This window comes from Zeus faber (genome assembly GCF_960531495.2).
Source record: "Zeus faber genome assembly, chromosome: 1".
Lineage (NCBI taxonomy): Eukaryota > Metazoa > Chordata > Actinopteri > Zeiformes > Zeidae > Zeus > Zeus faber.
In genome coordinates this window covers 26937224-26960506 of record NC_137193.1, presented here as the reverse complement: position 1 = coordinate 26960506, position 23283 = coordinate 26937224, and positions in this window count along the sequence as shown.

The following is a 23283-nucleotide window of genomic DNA, read 5'->3' as shown; positions in this document are numbered from 1 at the left end:
GAGGAAGAGGCCAAGGAAATTTAGGAAGAGGAAGAGGAGGAAATTTCCAACAGTCTCAAGGAGCGTGTCATAATTGTGGACAACAAGGTCATTTTGTACGTGACTGCTACAGGTTCAGAGGAGGCTTCAGAGGAGGCTTCAGAGGAGGCTACAGAGGACAACCACAGCCACCCAGAGGACCAGCGAACCCTTACAGGGGTCCGGAACCTGGTTTCTAGGGGTGCCCAGAAGACTCGAAAGGGAGGTGTCAGCTGGTAGTATCAGGGCCGGAGCAAGATCCAAAAATAGAGGTGAAAATAAATGATAAGTCATTGGAAGTAATGGCAGATTGCGGAGCAGCTTTCACCTGTGTTCGGCCTGAAGATGCTATACATCTCCCCATGTCTGACCAATTGGTACGGACAATCGGGTTTGAGGGTGTGAAACAGCTGATTCCTCTCACAAAACCAATTGAGCTCTGCTGTAGAAATCGGAAAATCACACTACCTATTTTGGTGTCAGAACATACGCCCATTGCACTCTTGGGAAGAGATGCTATGTGCAAACTAAATTGCACAATACGGTGTACACCGGACGGCTGTCTGGTGGATGTGCCACCTGATGTCTACCACCAATTATTTAGCGCACCAGAGACCGAGACTTCTTCAGTATATTGGATTGGAAATCTTAGTCCAGAGCTATTAGAGCCAGCCAAGATGTGGGAGAAGTTCATTGTGGCAAATATGCCTGATGCTAAGCCCCCTGAGTATCCACATCACTGCACGTTGAAATATTTCAAGAAAACTGACCAATTGGATCCAGAAGAATGGTTGAGTAGTCAACCGAAGCATGTTCAGCTGACCTCATGCTGCATAATTGTGGGACCACAAGGAGCAGCTATGAAGATAAACATCAATGAATATCTTGAGAAAGAGTTTGACATTGTGAAAAGTGTGCCACATGTGACTTTAATGGTGGCTGAAGGATTTGAGCAGAAGCAAATAGGAGAAATGATGGCAGAAGCTGAGGAAGCCATTTTTTCACCAATAAAGGAGAATCTTGATATCTCGATAAGTGAAGAACAGAAGTTCATGAAAATCATGATTTCAGCTCAAGGACAAGGACAACCACAAGTGATGACACATGAGTCAATGTTCAGCGCTAAATTGGACTCAGACAGCATGAGAGAGGAGATGCTGCAACAAATTCCAGAATGTTTGTGGTCACGACATAGTACGGACATCGGACTTGTGAAGTCAGCCCAACCGGTGAGAGTTGAACTGCGACCAGGAACCAAACCTCCTTGGAAGAACCAATATCCACTAAAGGAGGAGGTAATCAAAGGGATTGAACCACAAATTGAAGGACTGTTAAAAGCAGGTGTAGTGGAAATATGTTTGGATCCTCAGAGCAATACACCTATATTGCCTTTAAAGAAACCAGATGAGTCTTATCGCTTGGTACATGATTTAAGAGCGATAAATGAAGTGGTGCAGGATTTTCCAGCAGATGTACCAGATCCACATACCTTGTTAGCCCAAATCCCTCCAGAGGCTACACACTTCACAGTGTTGGATTTGTGTGGAGCATTTTTCAGTGTTCCACTGAGCGAAGAAAGTCAAGGATTGTTTGGGTTCACGTACAAAGGACAAACCTTCAAGTACAAGAGGCTCCCTCAAGGATTCAAACACAGCCCTCACATTTTCAATAAAGTATTGCAGGATGACTTGGCTGGAATTGATCAGATCTTGAAAAGTACTGTCATTCAGTATGTGGACGACATCGTCATCTGCTCACCGGATAAGGAAACATGCCATGAGGATTCAATCAAACTGTTACAGCAATTGGCAGACAAAGGTCACAAGGCCTCTCAGAAGAAGCTACAGTATTGTCAAGAAAAAGTTGTTTATTTGGGTCAAACAATAACCCATGGACACAGAAGCATCTCTGAGAGTCATTTGGAAGCCATTCGAACGGCACCAAAGCCTAGAACAGTCAGAGAGATGATGACATTTCTTGGCATTGCGGGATATTCTTCAGCCTGGGTAGAAGATTATGCCTGCCTAACAGGACCTTTGAGAGCCATGATAAAAGAGACTGGGAATGCTCAACTCCATTGTAACCTCACCTGGACCCAGGAAGGTCTTATGGCATTTGAAACGATCAAACAGAGGCTACAAGAAGCTCCAGCGCTAGCGCTGCCAGACTACTCTAAGAACTTTTTGCTGTATGTGGCCACGTCCACTGGAGGCAAATATGCATGTGCAGTTCTTTGTCAGCCAACAGGTACAGGGACAAGTCCTCAACCTGTGTCGTATTATTCTACTGCCTATTCAGAAGTAGAATCGGGGCTACCACTGTGCTACAGAGCAATGGTGGGAGTTTATCTAATGTATGAGAAAGCATCATCAGTAACTATGGGTTACCCAGTGACAATTCTTACCCATCATAGTCTCAGAAATCTTTTGAACTTCGGTAAATGTACATTGACTATGTCTAGGCTAAGAGACTATCATAGGCTCTTAGAGCAGGAAGATGTCACCTTAGTAAGGTGCGTCACGGTAAATCCAGCTGATAATTTACCAACACCAGGGGATGGAGAGCCACATGATTGTATTCAGGAAGTAGAGAGATATGCAAAGCTCAGATCAGACTTGCAAGCTTTCCCACTTCATGTGTCAGATGTGGAGTATTGGACTGACGGGTCCTGCTATCGAATAGGAGACACATTGAGTGCTGGTTATGCAGTAGTCAAAGCCCAGGGAACTGAATTTGTTGTTGAGAAAGCAGAAGTAATACCACAACCTGCTTCTGCACAGCTTGCTGAGCTTGTGGGCCTGACTGAAGCTTGTCTATTGGCCGAAGGCAAGCGAGTGACAATATATACAGATTCGGCATATGCACATAATGTGTGTCATTTATTTGGATCAGTATGGAAAAATCGAGGATTTAAGAAAACCGATGGTTCTCCGATACAGCATCATGCCCAAATAATGAAATTGTTGCATGCAATGATGAAACCAAAGGAAATAGCTGTAGCTAAGTGTGCAGCACACAAAATGGACACGTCAAGGGTCACACAAGGTAACAAAGCGGCTGATGAGGCTGCTAAAGCAGTTACAGGAGCAAACAAAGCAGGCAAGGTTCTTCTGGTCACTCATGAAGTGGATTTGGAAGATAAAATCACGCTCAGAGATGTGATCGCGATGCAAGAGGCGGCGTCAGCCATCGATAAACAATTATGGTTGGCCCGAGGGGCCACACAAGATTCTACTGGTCTGTGGAGAAATCATGAAGGACTGATGGTAGCACCCCCTGACCTACTAGGTCTGATGATTCAGGAAGCACATGGGTTAGCCCATGTTGCAAGGGGGGAGGTAAGGAGAAAGATCACAAAAGAGTATGGTTTTTGGGCACCGTACTTGCTTGAGCAAATTGATTATGTCATAGGCAGATGCACAATCTGTCTTAAAAATAACGTTCGGAGGGGTGTGTTGAGTCCACCTGGTCACATTCCAATTCCGACAGGTCCTATGCGTGAGTTGGTTGTGGATTTTGTTGACATGATAAGACCAATAGGAGGTAAAAGATACATGCTAGTCGTCGTGGATAGATTTTCACGGTGGCCTGAGGCATGTCCAACCAAGCGTAAAGATGCTCAGTCGGTTGCCAAGTTCTTGTGTCGTGAGGTCATAAGCAGGTGGGGACTTCCAGATCGGATATCCTCAGATAATGGGAAAGAGTTCGTGGATAGAACAGTAAAATTAATTCTGCAAAAATTGGGAATTAAACAACGTTTAGGAGCTGTTTATCATCCACAAAGCCAAGGAGTTTGTGAAAAAATGAATGGTGTGCTGAAAAATCGCATTGTTAAAATCTGTCAGCACACAGGTCTGAATTGGGTAGAGGCGCTTCCGTTGGCATTAATGGTGTGCCGTTCAAGTGGGCTCCGTGATTTGCGCATGACACCCCATGAGTTAGCCACGGGTAGACGGATGCCAACACCATGTTTGCGCACAAGTGGAAAGGGTCCAAGCTTAGCCCTTTTAGAAGATGAAATACGAGTGTATGTTAACTACATGGCTACACTGCATAAGAAAATACACACATATGTCTCTGACAGGCAAAAACAAGAGGAGGTGCTAGAGAGACTTGATGAGCAAAAGAGGAACGCGGTGCAACCTGGAGACAAGGTATTCGTGAAAGTGTTTAGGAGGAAATGGTTTAACGAACGCCGCGAAGGACCATTCAAAGTTGTTCGCAGTACAGGAACTGCGGTTCAGGTTGAAGGTTCTCCTACATGGTACCATTTATCGCATTGTGTTAGAGCGCCAAACGAAGAGGCGCCACGATCCCTGAGCAGAAATGTTGAAAGCTCAAGAGAGCCAACAGAAGCTGCTGAAACAACAGAGGTTCATGAGGACCTCAGAGGTCAAGACCCAGAAGAAGGGATTGGCGATGATGTGGGTGTGCTTAATGTTGATGAGCACACTTTTGATGATCCCAGGGATGAATTGTCAGTCCCTGAGCAAGAAAGACACTTCAGGGACATTGATTTACAACATGTCCCAGACACAACAGAGTCTAATCCCAGAGAAAATGAATTGTCAAAGACTCCAGAGGGCTGTGACACCTCTCCAGGAAAGTGTACCAACCCAGTTGGACCCAGGAGTCCAAGACAATCTCGAAAAAGGGTTAAACCAAAACGATACGAGGACTAGAGTTGAAGTGATTTTGGGAAAGTCAGTTCAGCTGCCATGTCAGTGTACCAAAGAAAATTATGAAAAAGGGGAAGTTCAAGTCCAGTGGGAAGATAACCATGGGAAGGTAATTGACTTGTCGGGAACGTCACCGCTACAGAAGTATGTGTTGCTAAATGATCGAAGAAGGCTGAAGATGAGGGATGACTGTAGTCTTTATCTACGTAGACCCCAGATTGAAGATCAAGGAGACTACAAGTGTTCTTATTTTGATCCTAAATTTGTGATTGTGAGAGAGGATGGAGTGCAAAGAAAGCCTGACTACAGATATAAAATTGTGACTCTTGTGGTTTTGAATGAAAGTAAAATTGTAGAGCCCACAGTTTTTGAAGAAATAGGAAAATTAATAACTGAAGTATCAACTCCCCCACCAACTGAAGAGACAAAGCAGACGTCTGCCTTGTTAGGTTTGAAACTCACCAATGTTACAGAGGAATTGCAGTTAACTACTGCTGTGCCTCAGATGATTCCAACAACTTCAATTTCAGTGAATACTGTGATTAGAACTAAATTAGGAAATACAGCTAACCTTCCATGTAAATGTAGTAAATGGAATACTGGTGGAAATATCTCCCCCAAATGGAAAAATGCGCGCGGTGAAGACATAGTGCTAGCAGTACCTGAGGTTAGCAGTGTGCCTAGCAATCAACGAAAGTTTGTGTTGATGAATGACAGGAGAGGGGTTAAAGTTAAAAATGACTGTTCACTAGTAGTACATAATGTACTATGGGAAGATCAAGGAGAATATACATGCACATATTTGGATCCAGAGTTTAAATACGTCCCAAGACAAAATTATTGGGAAGCGGGATACAGAACTCATAAGATAATGCTGGTAGTAAAAGGTCTGGTTACTAAAGAAGTAAGCATGATTGCTAATGAAACCCAAAAACAACTAGTCACACCAAGGGTGACTGTTGGACCAAGGACATCTACTTCCTTAGCTCGGGGAATAACTAGTAGCATTAACGTATCATTGTCAGTTACCACTCTAGCCCCAACATTGGCAGAAAATGATGTTACTACTACGATGATGACAACTTCTACTTCTGTAACTCTCGGTAATCATACAAGAGAGGTTGTGAGGATGAGATCCACCACCTATAAAACACTGATGACTTCTTTGGTATCTAAAATGTCTGTAGATAAGACACTGACAACTGTCGCTACATCCCCATCATCTGAGAAGTGGATAAATATAACTCAGAAGACTATGGCGAAGTTGGAAATTAAGTTAAATAATAGCAAGGAGAGCTCTGTAATTAGAGAGCCAATTGCTGAGGAGATTGATAGTAATTCAGGAGAAAAAGCTCAGATGACGATGACAAAAGTGGTCAATGATTTTCTTGAACCTGAGTGGACATCAGAAGACATGACTGATCATCTTCATGCTTTAAAGAAGCGAGAAACCCAGTGGAAAGCATATGGGTTTGATTCCTCGGCGATGCAAATAACAGACCCATGGGCTAAGAGAAATCTGTGGTTCCAACAGATAACTCACTCCATTAGAATAACTACTAATTCCAATTGTCCGTGTGTAGTGAAAGTTCCAGCTCCGGGCACATGGCCATCAATTCTAGAGACAGTACCGGAACCTTTGACGTCTTTATGTCAAAGTAATGCATTATCGTGGCTGCTATTCAGACAAAAAGCAGCCAATGATGTATGGATGGCTCTGTCGGTTAAGCTATTTAGACCTGAACGTAAGTGTTCCTGGTTGAGAGAATTGCCATATTTAAATCTTCTTGATAAGTATGAAGATATTAGAACAGCAACACCTGAAGCGATGGAAGTGACACCTGCAAAAGGTATGGACTGCTTTTGTTCTAATGACACTCATGAAGGAGATGGTATGTTTATGGGGATATCAGAATGTGAAATCTACATGATGGAATTTGGAAAAGGTATAGAAAGAACAACTGGTGAAATTTATAGAGTGACCTTTCATGCGCCAAATAGTCGTCACAGTAAAACATTGAGCGTAAAGAATCAAACTTTACCGGGTAATGTGACTATAGGAACATTCAAAGATATTTGGTGGGTATGTGGAGATAAAGCATACTTATTTCTGCCGTATGGATGGACTGGATGTTGCTATATGGCACAGTTGAAACTTCTTTATGATGTTTTTGTCCTCCAGAAGGGACAAAAGACAGATGAGGGTGATTCTGCAAAGACTGCCAAAAGTAGGAAGAAAAGAGAGTTGGCACAATTTCACAATTTGGAGTCTTATCATTGGAGGATATCTTTAGGAGAAAAATGGGCTATAGGATTGTTTCCATGGTACGGGGTTACATTCTTAGCTGATCATATTGATAATATCACGTATACTCTACAAGGGTTTGCAAATGAGACCATAAGAGGTTTTGATTATTTGTCAAACGCACAGAGGAGTCATCGATTGACGTTGATGAAACACGACATGGCTCTTGATTATATTTTGGCCAAACAAGGTGGCCTTTGCGTGGCTTTAAATCTAACCGGAGATGACTGTTATACGTTGATTCCTGATGGCTCTGACAATATGACTAACATCATAGATGCGTTAAAACATATACGGGATGCGTTTGGGCCATCAAAAGGAGCTGGGTGGTCAGCTAATGCTTGGCTGCAAGACAAATTAGGACCATTAGGAGCTATAGTAGCTCAGGTTATGGGAGCTGCTCTTTTATCACTGTGTGTGATGTTTTGTTTTTGTACGGTGGTGTTGACCTTTGCTAAGGCCATGATATTGAGATGGGTAGGAGTTGTAATGCCGGGAGAAAGTGTTCAGATGCCACTCTTGGGTGGTAAGGACGTCGGGGAAGATGAGGAGGAAATAGTGATAAAGGAGGAGCTAACACTAGCAGAGAAATACCCATTTTGAATATCTGATTCCATCATTTACTCAACACTATTGTTAACAAGGGAAATACATGGACAAAGGGGGGAAAAGGAAAAAGTTAATCATATGTTGGAATAATGTTAAAGTATAATGCAAAAGTGAAATTATTATACTGTATTTGATGTTTGTGCAAGATACTGGCTGGTGATTCTTTCTTTCAGGACCAGTCAGAGGATGGCTGTGTCCAGAGATCCTAACTGCCTAATGGACTTGAACATTCAAACATGGACACTCGAAAATGGACGGCGGACCCTGAATGAAGACATCATGATCAGGAGTGTCGAGTGAAATATCATTAAAAGTTGATGGTGTTAAAAAGCAACAGTTTAATACATACATGTGTGTCCTGAATGTTTTTATAATATTGGAGTTTGTTTACTACAATGTAACTTGTATTATTGATGAATATCCTGAACTCTACGCTAGATATTTTTAGCAAGACATATTACTTTGATTTGCTATTGTTTTCTTTGAGTTGTCTGTAGTAGGATGAAGTGAATACATTGGGACCTCAGGTATTTTCTTTTTTTGCGGTTTTTGAGGGACATTGGTGCTAGGCAGGGAAAGGTCCACTGGAAGGTCCGATGGGTCGACCAGCCTGACTTTGGACAAATTTTTTGATTTATTTCTGAGGCTCTTAATGTATGCATTTATATGTAACATCCTATACAGTAGTCTAAACCCTTCGTTTTTTCTGTTAATTGATTTGGAGTACCTTAGGTGGTTGCCTGGGGCAGAGGGACCGTGAGAGAATTTTCCTGTCTTGATTGATTGATGGATGTTCTAAGAAATGAAGCTGCCAGATGGGTTTTTCGCTCTCACACTCCACAAATTTGCTGTATTGCTATGACAAAGCATGGTCAGAGGGGTATATTATAACCAATTGTGTTTGTTATTAAGTGATTTCTGTTAAGCCAATCAACATCGTATGTTCAATTACTCTTCTCTCTGTCGAGACTTTGTGTAGTCTCGAAGGGGGGAATATGAGGTGTCTGGAAGGTTTGAGGTGAATAGGTTACTGAGCTCCCAAAGCTGAGATATAGTGCGGTCATAATATTAACTATGTTAGTATTAGATTTATTGCCTCGATGTCATACGAAGAACGAAAACAACAATGGGTCTATTGAGAGGTCCTATGGGAGAGGAATTTTGTTGATTCTTCCAGCTCGACCAGAGGAGGAAAGGTTTACATTTAGGACAGGATATAGGCTGAGCGGCACCTATGGATTGGAACCAGATGTGGTATGTTATCTTTGTACCGCTTTAAAAGCGAGTGCAGAGCGTCACTTGGCAGAGATTCCATCCGGCTCGGGTCTCTCCCAGGACATCCATGGCAAGTCTGGTTTGATGCTGATTTGTGTAATAAAACTATTATTTTATTCAAGTCAGTGTCAGCGGTCACTCCTTCATTCTTCAACACATCACACCCATCAAGAAACTAAACTACATGAGGTAGTGTTTGTGGGATAATACAGCACAGTATACAACAGTACCGCACAGTACGGTAACACCGAACAACCCAGAACAGTGACACAGTATGCAGTACAGTATGCTACATATAGTACAGTAAGGTAGTGGAGCCTATTTGTGTGGCTCAGTGAGGACCCCTGGTGAGGTCAGCATTGACAGTTCTAATGGCTTGCGGGAAGAAACTCCGTCTGTCTCTCTGTTCTCGCTGTGTGACTGCGGAGGCGCTTGCCTGACTGTAGCAGCTGGAACAGTCCGTTGTTGGGGTGATGAGGAACCTTCATGATCTGCAAACTAAACCTCCTGGTGTATAAGTCCTGCAGGGAGGGGAGGGTAGTTCTAGTGGTACGTTCAGCTGAACGCACCACCCTCTGCAGGGCCCGCCTGTCCTGAGCAGTACAGCTCCCAAACCAGGCAGTGATGTTGCCTGTCAGGATGCTCTCCACTGCTCCACAGTAGAAGGACTTGAGGATCCTCAAGGTGAGAGGTGGTAAAGAGGCTGCCTTGCCTTTCTCACCAGAGTGTCTGTTTGTAAAGTCCATGTTAAATCCTCCCAGGTACTTGAAGCTGCTCACCCTGTCGACAGAAGTCCGATAAATCACCAAGGGCGCGTGCGTCCTCGGTTGTAATCCACGCCTAAAGTCCACCATCAGCTCCTTAGTTTTGCTGACGTTCAGGCTGTTGTCCTGGCACCAGAGTGACAGGTCAGTCACCTCCTCACGTTAGGCCTTCTCATCGCCGTCGGTGATCAGGCCCATGACAATGGTGTCGTCAGCAAACTTAATGATGGTGTTGGAGCTGGACCTGGCCACACAGTCAAGTGTGTACAGGGAGTACAGTAGGGGGCTGAGGACGCAGCCCTGGGGGGATCCTGTGTTCAGAGTGAGGGAGCTGGACATCTGCTTCCCCACCCTAACCACCTGGGGCCGGGCTGAGAGGAAGTCCAGGATCCAGGCACACAACAGAGTATTCAGTCCGAGCTTCTTCTGCTTGACAGCCAGTCTGGTGGGGACTATGGTATTGAAAGCTGAACTAAAATCGTTGAACAGCAAACTCACATAGGCCCCCTTCCAGCCATTCAGGTGCGTGAGCGTGGTGTGCAGTACCGGGGAAACCGCGTCATCCGTGGATCTGTTCTGCTGGTACGCAAACTGCAATGGGTCCAAGGTGCGGGGGAGGGAGGCACAGATATAATCCTTAATCAGCCTCTCTAAACACTTCATGACCACCGAGGTGAGGGCCACCGGACAGTAGTCATTCAGACAGGCAGGAGAGGCAATCTTCGGGTCAGCAATGACCAGGACCAGGATCAGGACCACTGATTCAGCCAGGGAGATGTTGAATATTGTAGTGAACACCGGGGCTAGCTGGTTAGCACAGGTCTTCAGTACTTGCCCAGATATGCCATCTGGTCCGGCAGCTTTCCTGGTGTTCACCCACATCAGAGCCCTCCTGACGTCATGCTCAGACACTGAGAGTGCGCACTCATCCCAGTGGTGTAACTCCAATTAGCCAGCGAGCTAGCAGTGCTGTTGCCAGACTCAAACCGCGCTTGGTTTCATGGTACATTCACAAATTGCATCAACTCTTAAATAAATTCACTGAACCAACAGGAATCTTTCCCCAGGATTTTTCATTACTGTGGCTTTATTGCAATTCTCACTAAATTTTTCAGTCTGAGAAAAGTGTCTGCAACAACCAATCAATCAATAAATCAACCTTTATTTCACCCTGGTAAAGCATTGCAGAAAAGATCCTTATTTACGATGGTGTCAAGTTATAAGCCAAATAAAAATACAACCAATTAAAAATAAACTAAATAAACATGAGTTTATAAAAAATATAAACATGAGGAAATAAAATCGATAAAAAACAACAGTGTAAGAGCTTTTTCAATTAAAAACAATGGTTCATTCAAAACAAATTAGCTCTTAGATCAATGAAATAGCAATATTGATTGGCAATAAGAATTTAAAACTGGCTTGTCCTTCCTCTGGAGCAGTGGGCAGCATTCATAAAATATTTGCGTAATTTAATTTTTTTTTTTTACAATTTTACAATTTATGTTCTTCCAAATTGTAATAAATACGGTCTCAATGAATCCCAATGTACCCCTGAGGAAGCTATGCTAAGTATAGAAGAACACAATGGCACATTGACAATAGCAAAGTCTTGGCAATGGTGTGCAGTGGGAAAAATATAAATAAATAAAACCTAAAAATAAAAAAAAGATAAAAAATCTACAGAGATCATTCACCTCTTACAATTTTTAAGCTACTGCATCCTACATTATACAATACCATATTGTGTTATGGATTGTCATGGGGGCATGCGTAAACAGCCTGGGGAAAATGCTAGATCCATCTGTGCATGTATGTGTGTGAATCTGTGTGTGTGTGTGTGTCTATGTGTCTATGTGTGTGTGTGTGTGTGTGTGTGTGTCTGTCTCGTTGCCTCTCGTCTCATTGCCTTTGTACCCGGGGCCCGATAAGCGAGCCTTTGGTTGACTGGCTGAGTGCTCCTGCATTAGACGTACCCTCCTAGACCAGGGAGCTCCAGCTATCTCTAATAGCTTTCTCCTCCCTTGCTATCTGGACTGCTGTTCACTGCCCCCCCCCCATACACACACACACACACACACACACACACACACACACACACACAAATACATACACATACATACACACACTCACAGGAACATATGCACATTAACACACAAGAACAAAAAGCCACACAATAGTTTCTGGATTTATCTTCAATTTGAACACACACACACACACACACACACACACACACACACACACACACTTGTACTGGTATCAAAGTGAGGTCCGGGTGCATACACCTGGTAAGTGCCCTGTTTGCTGATGCGGGTTACCAGCTCCTGGGCCATCCATCCGAGGGGTTTGTTTTGCTTCTAATGCTCTTCAGACCCTGGGTCTCCAGGCTGTTTTTAGTGTAGTTTGTAAGTAGTAGCAGGCCGAGTGTATGTAGTCTTGTATTCCACCTGTCCCAGTATCTCCCTGTGCTCTCTCTGTCTCTGTCTAGCTCCATTTCTCTTTCTGTTTTAACCCCTCTGCGATGTCTGGTCTCGTTATGACCCCAGTGTATTTACTTTCAGTCCTTGTCAGTCCTTGTCATCAGTCCTTGTCATCAATTCCCTGGGAGTGCTGTTGCCTGCATGCCCCGCAATGTTTTAAGTTTCTTTGGTAAATGATACCTTTGTTTGAGCAATTCCTTCTTGAGTCTCTGTGTGTCCTGCATCTGGGTTCACCAGATGCAGTGATAATAAATATATGAATTGTTACATTTTGAGCTAACCAGTTGAAGCTGAATTATATTTTGAATATTTTTTTATCAGGGAAATTGAGACAATATTTTAGGTTGTGCATGATGCCAACTGTGGAGGTGTGTTCTGGCGCAGGTCCAGGGAATTAGGAAGCCGAGGCAGGCGTAGTGGAAACAGCGCCGGTTGGCGTGTTTTATTGCTCAGTCTTTTAAGCAAAGAGGTGGCTCATGGGCCAAAATGAAACTCAGGGGCTCGCAGGCCAATATGAAATAGTCCATGTGCCTCAGCACTTCAGTGAGCTTCTGCTGTCGTGTCCAACGGCTTGCGTGTCGTGCTTGACTCGCCCAGTCCCACATGTTCCGCAAGCACGGCGATCCTCACTGTGGGGACAACCAAATATTTATTTTTTCCTGTTTTTGTATCGGACGAATCAGCAGAGTCTCTCTGTTGATTCACCCGATGGCTTGACCATATCCCCTTGGTCCGCCACACTGACCTATTGTTAGTGTATAGAAAAGTGTTTACTCACCGCTCAGTGTACATTAGTACATTCCGTTATATATTCAAAGATGGAGAGTTTGCTGAACATGCAAACAGTGGCACACAAATGCAATGATGGCTTGGAAGGAATTTGAGAGAAGAGAAAAAGCTATTTTATATTTAGCCCCATATTTATATTAGAGTTCCTTAACTAAAGAACACAGTAAGCAGATACAGGAAAATCGTACTCATGTAAAAAGTGTAGCTAAAATCTTACTGTTAAAGGCAACACAAAATATATCACAAAGGGGTCAAGGGATTCAGGGGAAGCTTCTTGGCTATATTGGATGTGATTTGTAACCTTGACCCAGTTGTTAAGAAACTGATGGGCTTGAAATGCAAAATACACAAGCCACCAAGTTCAGAATGAAACTTTGGATACTTGAGCAGAAATGGTACGCTCCATCATAAATGATGTCAAGGAAAGTGAGGTCTTTGCCCTTATGGCAGATTAAACAAAAGACACAACAAAAGAAGGAACAGATCTCTTTAGTGCTGAGGTATTATTACATTTCTTGCACTTTGAAGCTGGAGACCTCCTTGATGCTGCAATACTGACAGAAAACAATCATCTAGGTCCTTGAAAGGTATTGCCTGGAGTACAGCAGTAACCTGGTTGGGCAAGCCTAGGATGGTGCTTCTATCATGAGTGGCAAGCACTTCAGCATTCAATCTCGAATTAAGCAAATTGCGAAGCAAGCATGTAATGTCCATTGTAACGCTTATAGCCTTAATCTGCTTATTGTTGACGCAGTCAAGGCAGTCCCACAAGCTGAATCCTTCATTTACTTATTTATTTTTGCAGAGAAAGAAATGTATGCAGAGCACCCAGAGAGCTTTATGGAATGTTAAACAAGTTGTACTTTACAGATTACCTGCTATTATCTGTGTCCTCTAGGAAATAACTGCAGAAAAACGGGAGAAATGTTGATGCTTGCTGCTCGCTCAAATTTACCTGCAATTCTTTGATGTTTTGGTGATGTGCACTAAGGTTTTCGTTGATGCAAGATATCTGACATTCTTCAGTCTCCGTCTCTTGATTTAGGTTCAGCGATGGATCTAGTTGAAGCCCCTGTGCATCGTTTCAAGATTGCAGGGATGAATCCTACTTCGAGGGGCTCTGGAAAGAAGACTGTAAATGATCAATCTGGCTCAGGGCCAGGGAATGAGGAGGAGGAGGCAGGCAGAGACGAAACAGCGCCAGTTAGCGTGTTTATTAACAAGTCTCTCAAAACAAACAGTGGCTCGTTGGACGAAAAAGAAACTCAGGGCTCTCAGGCCGATATATATATAGTTCTGGTCCCGCTTCCTGGATCACCAGTTGTCTGTATCGGATCATGTCTCTCAGGCTAACTTGCCTGCATGCCCATCGTACTGCGGGGACACACACACACACACACACACACACACACACACACACACACACACACACACACACACACACACACACACACACACACACACACACACACACACACACACACACACACACACACACACACACACACACACACACACACACACACACACACACACACACACACCTTCCTGTTTTCGGGATCAGGCGAATTTGTGGAGTCCCCCCGCTAATTAGGCTGCACCAGGTGTTGTTGAATCATTGTCTGCGAGCAGCCTGAGTCCAGAAAAGCCTGATGTCTACCCCCTTGTAACCTTACCGGCACACGGTAGGTCCCTCCTCGACCGGGGGAGGGATCCCTCAGACCGGCGACCCGAACTACCTGGCCGACCTCCATAATTGGGCAGTCCTGGAATTCGTGGTCGGAATTTCCGCATCGCCAGCATACCTGCCCAGGAGCCTCCCCAGCTCTCGGTGGTCCCGAGTCCACGCAGCTCAGGAAGGATCGGGAGGGTGGATTGGGGTAGGAGGTGGTCTCCCTCCTCTGGCGGGCGAAGGGACAGGAGGTGGGCCCTCCCTGGGGTTCCTAAAGGGAAGCTGGTGATGGCCGCCAGGTCCGCGGTGCTGGTATCGGCTGGTCCCTCGTCAACTCCCGCGCCGCGACTTGGCACAGGTCCTTCGGTGGGCCCCTCTCTGGTCCGGTGCCGTAGGCTCTCGTGTGGGTGTAGGCCTCCGAGTGGTCCTTCGCGAGGGCAATGGCGGCTTGGAGGCAGACTGGACGGTGGCATCTTACCCAGCTAGCGGCGCGGGCCGGGAGATTGTTCACAAACTGTTCGGTGGCCACCGCCTCGACGATCTGCTCGCGGTCTCTCCATCTGGCCACCCCGGCCATCTGTTCAAAGTTTGCGAGGAACGACTCGGGATCATCCTCTCCCATCATCTTCTGTAGTGGGGGGACGGGGGGACGGAGGGGCAGCAGTCGTTTCCTTGCCTGTTCTGGTGCTCTCCCGGAGGAGGATCTGTATCGCCTGCTGGTTGTCCCGGAGCGCCCCCTGGTCCCGCTCGCGGGCCCTCGCCATCTCTTGGAAGTGCAGGGCTTGTTGTTCCTGCATTGTGGCGAGCATCGCCATCATCTGTTCCAGTGGGGAGGGCATCTGGGATTCTGCCTCCTGCTGGTCCATATCCGTGCTCAGGTGCCACTTATAAACGATCGTTCTGGCTCAGGGCCAGGGAATGAGGTGGAGGAGGTAGGCAGAGGCGAAACAGCGCCAGTTGTCTCTCAAAACAAAAGGTGGCTCGTTGGCCGAAAAAGAAACTCAGGGCTTGCAGGCCGAGATAGATAGATAGATAGATAGATAGAGTTCTGGGTTATCCGTGGATTCCTGCTTCCTGGATCACCAGTTGTCCGTGTCGGATCGTGTTTCTCAGGCTGACTCGCCTGCACGTCCATCCTACTGTAGGGACACACACACACACTCACACAGTTATACCTTCCTGTTTTGGGGATCAGGCGAATCAGCGGAGTCCCTCCGCTGATTAGGCTGATGCCCAGCAGCTGAGTGGCCCCGGGATGGGAGACTGCACCACCTGTCTGCAGCGGGAGGTTGGCCCCGCCCCCTTGGTCCACCACAAAGTCTTAAATACTGCTGAACAGTGCAATGTTGAGACAGAACCTATTCCAAAGAGAAAGACAAAACAGAAATCAGAGCAGAAGGCTAGATTGACATAGTAGAGTGTAATGCCCCCAGGTGAGCGTTCTGAGCAGACCAAGGGCACTTTTTGTTCCAGAATATTCTAACTTGTCCTTGATAACATGCTTAGTGAGCTAAATAGATATTTCTCAAAATTAAATTGTGAAAGAATGATGGGTATCCAAGCCTTAAATCCTGCAAGTGCTACATTTAGCCAAGAGGGCGATTTATTTTAATATGCCTCTATTTATGAACGTAACAGAGAAGACCTCAGACATCAGGTAAACCAAATGAATTCCGGGTATTTTAAGTGTGGAGTCTAGACAAGCAAAATCCCTTGACTTAGATTAATTTGTGAATCGCTTTGTTACAAACCACAATAATCATAGAATACAGCTGTTGTAAGCTGAATGTCTGACACATTCATGTCTGTTGCAGACAGGGCAGTTCAAAACAGAATATTAGAAGAAGAACAACAACAACAATCTTTAATTATCATGCAACACACCACACTACAACACATGCACACACACAGACACGCTTTGGATGGTGGCCGGTGAAATGAGGCCTCTGCCTTTAACCCATCCTGGCTTGTCCTTCCTCCAGGGGGGCAGCCAGGAGCAGTGGGCAGCATTCATCGACGCGCCCGGGGACCTGGTAACGAATGTCCATCGCATCGTCCTCACTGAGCCACACACATAGGCTCCACTACCTTACTGTGCTGTATGTAGCATACTGTACTGCACACTGTATCATTGTTCTGGGTTGTTTGTATTGCTGTGCCGTACTGTATACTGTGCTGTATATCTCACACACACTACCTCACTTTATTCACATTCCACTTTAATGTACTGTAACGGGAGTGGTTAGGACCCAATTGCAGCACAAAGACAAGCAGGGATATTTGGTAGTCTTTTATTTGTAGATTTGTAGACAGAAGACAGGCGGGGCGGCAGGCAGGATACGTGGTCGGAGCGAGGCAGAGTCGGTAGCGGGGAATCAGTCCGGAGAACGCTGGAGAGTCTGGTGCACGCATCGAAGACAATCTGGCAATGGGTGACTGGTGAGAGAGGCATATAGATCATGACATGTACATATCTTTATAGACTTAAATACCCTATACCATATACATAAGCCTATTCCCTTTATTCTATTTTGTACCCCCGCTCTGCATTACCTTTGAGTTCTTATTTTATTTTATTTTATTCTATATATTTTATTTTATTCTATAGTATTTGACTTACTGCATTATGTTTAAGGAACCAGTTTGTTAATCAAGTAGAACCTGTTGGGTAGCTATTGTGTTTAGTCTATAACATATTGTGCGTCACTGCATATACTGTATGTATGAAAGTATGTATATGTATATGAAGAATAAACCTCTTGAATCTTGAATCTAAGAAGCCTAATAAGTCCCCTACAGCTGCCCACAATGACTACAGACTCGTTGCCTTGAAATCAAACATCATGAAAGTCCTGGAGAGACTGATATTGGCTCTTCTTACACCTCAGGTGAGCACATCTCTGGACGCACTGCAGTTTGCCTACCGCCCCAAGGTTGGAGTTGAAGACATCATCTACCTGCTTCAGCAAGCCCACTCTCACCTGAACAAAGCAGGCAGCACTGTGAGGATCATGTTTTTTGATTTCTCCAATGCTTTCAACACGATCCAGCCTGCACTGCTGCGAGAGGAGCTCCAAGAGATGAAGGGGGATGCCCCCACAGCCTCCTGGATTATTGACTACCTGACAGACAGACCACAATTTGAGCGGCTGAGGGAATGCATGTCTGAGTGGGAGGTTAGCAACACAGGAGCACCGCAGGGGACTGTACTCTCACCTATCCTGTTCACCCTGTATAGCCTAGACTTCCAATACAACTTGGGGTCCTGTCATCCGCAGACATTTTCGGATGACTCTGCAGTTGTGGGGTGTATCACTGGTGGACAGAAGACTGAGTACAAGGAACTGGTGGACTGCTTTGTGGCATGGTGTGGAAACAACCACCACCTCTTGAATGCGACCAAGATGAAGGAGATGGTTGTGGATTTCAGGAGGATCAGGACTAAGCCGAACACTATTTCCATCCTGGGAGAAGAGGTGGACGTAGTGGACGGTTACAGGTTCCTGGGTGTTCACCTGGACAGCAGACTGGACTGGAAATGCAGCACTGAGGCTGTCTTCAGGAAGGGACAGAGAAGATTCTACTTCTTGAGGAAGCTCAGGTCCTAAAATAAGTGCAGCAGGATGTTTCATATCTTCTACCAGTCTGCTGTGGCTAGTACAATTTTCTTTGCAGTCATCTGTTGGGGCAGCAGCATTGGAGCCAGCGACCCAAGAAACTGAACAAACTGATAAAGATGGCTGGCTCTGTGCTGGGGGCTGCTCTGGAGGCCCTAGAGCTGGGTGTAGAGAGAAGGATGTTGCATAAGCCGCTCAGCATTTTAGACACAACACTGCACATCCCCTACACAACCTATTGGTCAGACAACAGAGTGTCTTCAGCCAGAGGCTTCTTCAGCCAGAGGCTTCTGCTGCAATAAAGACTGTTACAGAAGGTCATTCGTGCCCACCACAATAGCCACCTACAATGACTCCCCTCTGTGCCAGGAGAGGAAACTCCTCCTCTGAATGGCAATGCATAAGGTACACTTTTACTTCACATTTAACTTCACTTTTAAGCGTTACCTTTCACTAAGTTAAACTGTATTTTATTCTATTCATTTTTAAACTGTGCTGTAGTTCTTTTATATGTCTATGTATATACACATATGCATTTGTGTGTATCTGTACAGTATAAATGTATATATGTTTGTGTTCATATACAGTATATGTATGTATGTATATATATATATAGTAATTAATTCAAAAACAACGTGTGTTTTTGTACATTTTGTTGCATTGCTGCTACAACGCTGGAATTTCCCTTTGGGGATTACTAAAGGATCTTTATCTTTATCTTTATCTTTAAAGTAGTCATTTTATTTGTTTCAGTTGGTTTAACGCACAGTGAGTGAAAAAAGACTTCCAGTGAACAAGAGTGAGAAGAGTCGTTGCTTTTTTTTGCAATGATTGCAATTCATTTTGGAATAGCAAGTACTATAAAAATACAATACAAAGGTATATTTGCACTTAAAAGGGAAAGGGACTAACTTCATTTCACGTTTAAACTGGACATTTCCATGTTAGTTATATGTCGTGTATGGCTAAAACTCAATGAGAGTTACAGGTTGCATTACACTGAAACTTGGCGGCAGTCCCAGTTTAGTGGAACTCAGTGACCGTACTGTGTTGTATTTTATTTTATTGGAACTCAGGGACAGTTTTGTGTTCTATTATGGTTCCACAGTGAATTCTGAACAATAATAAACACACTAAATCTATCTCACACTAGATCAATCTCACGATCATGGTAACTCAAAATTGCAGCAGCAATCTGTATGTGCAGTTGTCCTATCACGTGAGCGTGCCCAGATCACACAATATATTTGTCATTGGCGTAGAGCATGGATACCCAATAAGACCAAATAATAAGAAACTTTGATTTATCCGATCACGGACATAAACTCAAAACGATCGCACAACAGACGACAACGTAAAATATATTTTATTATGCAAATATAAAAATTGCATTCAGTGCATCTTTAGTTGATAAACATTGTTCTGTGATTTTATGAGATTTTTATATCATTTCAAGGGATGTGTCCTAATATAATATATATTTATGTCCTAATGAGAACAATTTGTATATACAGTATAGTTAGCCACAGTAGCTCACGTCCGATGTGATAAGCCTTGTTACAAGACGGCTACGGTGTGAAAATCTGATGGAGTAAATTTGTTCGTAACTCAAACACCATGGAGACTCCCTGTTACACTATTGTTGTACTCAAAATATTTTCCCAACTTTGGCAGGTCTACTGCACACATGTACAGACACACATTACTCATTGTGGTGCCCACGCTGGGCCCAGATTGATCCATCACAGTGTTCCTCTATTCTGATACCCCCTCCGGGGTTTATTTAGTACATGTCAAGTTAACACTGATCCATATCAGAGGTGAAGCCAAGCACAACACTTCCATCCCCCAAACACACACACATTACATGGGGCTCCCTCTCCGTCCCTGTTCATATTGATCCGCCTCTCTCTCTCTCTCTCTCACAAATAAAGATAGCCGAATGGGCGCCCCATGCGTTATTATACACTGCTCTGTCTCTCCCACATATTGATTTGGGAAGATGAAGAGGAAAAAGTGGGCATCCCAAAACCCCTCACCTGCCTCATATTACATAATTTCATTTTTGGTCTTTCCTGATGTAAAATATTATATTGCACAGTAGTCGACAGTGAAAATAAGTTTAATATGTAAGAAGTGAAGTGTAGGAATAGGGAGCTGGAAAATAAGGGGCGTTCAAGAGAGATATTTACAGAAAAAGAAGGTTAAGATAGCTGACATCTTTTTGCTCCAATGTAGTAAAAGACATCGATCCAGGTGTAATACTTTTATCTACCAACAGGATGAATGGGGAATCTCTTCGTCTCCATGTTGTCATGGTGATTAATTGTATTTATTTTCCTTTCTTTTTTTCATTTCATGATGTCGACAGAATCGATGTGGCAGACACATTTGCATTAAACGTCGTAAATAGCTCCGCTCTGCTGAGATCGATAAGTGCATTATTGTGCATCAACCGGAGCCTCAAGTGATGTATCTATATTATGTGCATTCCAGTGTGGTCTCTCCCTCCTCCCTTTCATAGGAATGAAAGCAATCTGCTAATGGAACCAGGGGATGTGATACTATTGGCATATCTATAGCAGCGGTTTCCAACCTTTTCGGACTTAGGGCCCGCTTGAAAATCTCAAAAGTGTTTGCAGCTCACATCCGACCAGAAGTAATACGGGAGCAAAACAATGCGTTCTCAGAGGATGTATATCTTAGCAATCATATGCATTCACATACATAGAGTGCAGTATTGGTAAAACAAAAAAAGAGGTCAGTTAAAAATAACCTTATATCTATGGAATTTTCGCGTAAAGTTAATAATGGTATCTAGTAAGATTCTCAAATGATTCAAAGTTTGACCCTGGCCCACCTTTCCATTTTCCATAAAAGTGACTCTCATACACTCGTTATTTCTCTCCCAAAATCACCCCCACAATCACTTTTGTGGCAGGAAAAACTAAATTCTTCCCGATTGTATGCGTTTTATCAGGCTTGCCTATGAGTCGCGATAGGACCTGATAGGACGCTTCCTCTGCCTTTACGTTCTCAGTGCCATACATGACGTTCTGATGACTTTCTTCTTGTTCTGATACTCCTTAGGTTTATTATCAAAAAATTCAAGCGGCTTGGACATGTACAGTTGGTGTTTTTTGTCTCAAGGTGACGGCGCAGTTTACATGGCTTCAGAGCTTTGTTTGATAAAATCTCGGAACACACCACATACATCGCAAATGGTTCGTCTTCAGTGCCTATCCAAAAAATCCCAATGATAAATATTCAGTGCCATACGTTCTCTGAACCTTTCATTTTTGTTTGACAGGCAGGACTGTCCCGTCTGTCCGATGTCCCGCTGGGACTTCGCTTGTGGATGATGTACCAATGGCTTCTTTCCTTTTCCATGTGCTGATGTGAGCTAACTATCTAGCCCCCCGCCGAATGGTTGACCCTTGATGGTCATAACCTAACATACCTTTGCAATCCAGACCTGTCCGTTGGGATAAATAATAGAGTAGGGGTAGGACAAAACACTTTTTTGTGTCTTGTGCACAGTCAATAGGGCATGAAGGAGCTGTACCCTGTAAAGTACAATAAGTCAATAAGTACAATAAGTAAGATATCTTTATTTGTCGTGTCAAATCAACATTTGGGGCCATTTGTTTACAACAGGGGTATTGTAGTTGTAACCCATCTTTTCCCAGTACCTATAGCTTGAAGATCTTTTGTTTTACCCTAAAATGTTGACACAAAGTACCCAGATTTGTCTGCCACAACCGTCTTTCAACCTGAGAATAATATCACAGCCGTAATAACCTCATGTCAAATTCAAGGAGTATATAGTGGCCGGTGTAAGCAAATGTCGTTGATCGATACATGTCGGTCCGCTGTTACCTTATTGGCTGCTGAGATTTCAAGCTCTCAAAAACAGGCGGTTCAGTGAAGACATTCAGGAGGAAATGTCCCTGACTCCCAGAATGGCAACCTCCGCTCAAGCTCTGTCCTCAACTATGCTTTGTTTATCCCCAAATTAGTTTCATTACAGTTTGGATATGCATGTACGAACATTCAGCAACCAGACGACCAGCGTTGCAAGATCTGCTACAAAACCTAAGCTTTATGAAGGAGGAGCATCAGGTTTGGCAATGTTGGGCCAAAGCTAATGATCAGTCCTTAAGAAGGAATGGTAATATTAAGGGAAATAACTTTTTTTTGCAGAAAAACACCCTTTTGTTTAAGCAAGGACATTGTGACTAGGAGATGGCCACCAACATATCCTTGACTAGGGTGTTGCTCTGATGCAAAGACCTCAGGGGCTTAGCCCAACAAGGCTCTAGCCAACTGTCTATGAGGGTTGTGACAAGAGTGACGGAGAGTGTGTCCCAATCGTGCACGGTGCTTGCTGGACACAATCAGTACCGTCGTAGAGGGAGTGTTCGGAGCGCAGAGCCCTCCCTGCAGGTCTCATTATGTCCTTGTGAAATCTGAGGAAATATTAAGAAGCAAAAAAAGGATTGCATGCTTCCAAAGACTTTGACAGGCCATTGTTTTGGTGCCCTTTTTTTTATTTTTATAAGAAATATAGATTATTTAGGTGATTTCTGGAGGCTGGAAAACTCTTTGCATGTTGTGCCTATTGACACTGAAATAGACAATAGGGTCATTAAAGTTTACTTTTAATGTTTACTTCTAATTCTATTTCAGAGTGTTCATTTCTACATGGACAGGGATATATATATATATATATATATATATATAATATATATTTTTAATTTATATTTAATTTAATCAGTCCAGATAATTAACTCCAGCTCCCATGTCCAGTAATACTTCCACTGGTACTGCGCTGCCATGTTCCATTTCTCAGCAGGTTCACTGAGGTCATCTAAAGCTCTGCAACACTGTTTGGATATGAGAGTACTGTATATTGGGTTTTATATGGTAGGTGATCTAGTCACATTTCACTGCAGTATGTAATAATTGATATGAATCTACTATATGGGATATGGGATAAACATTATGGTGATCATAATATACTACAGTCAGGAAACACAAAGTTCTCTATATGAATATACTATTATATATATATA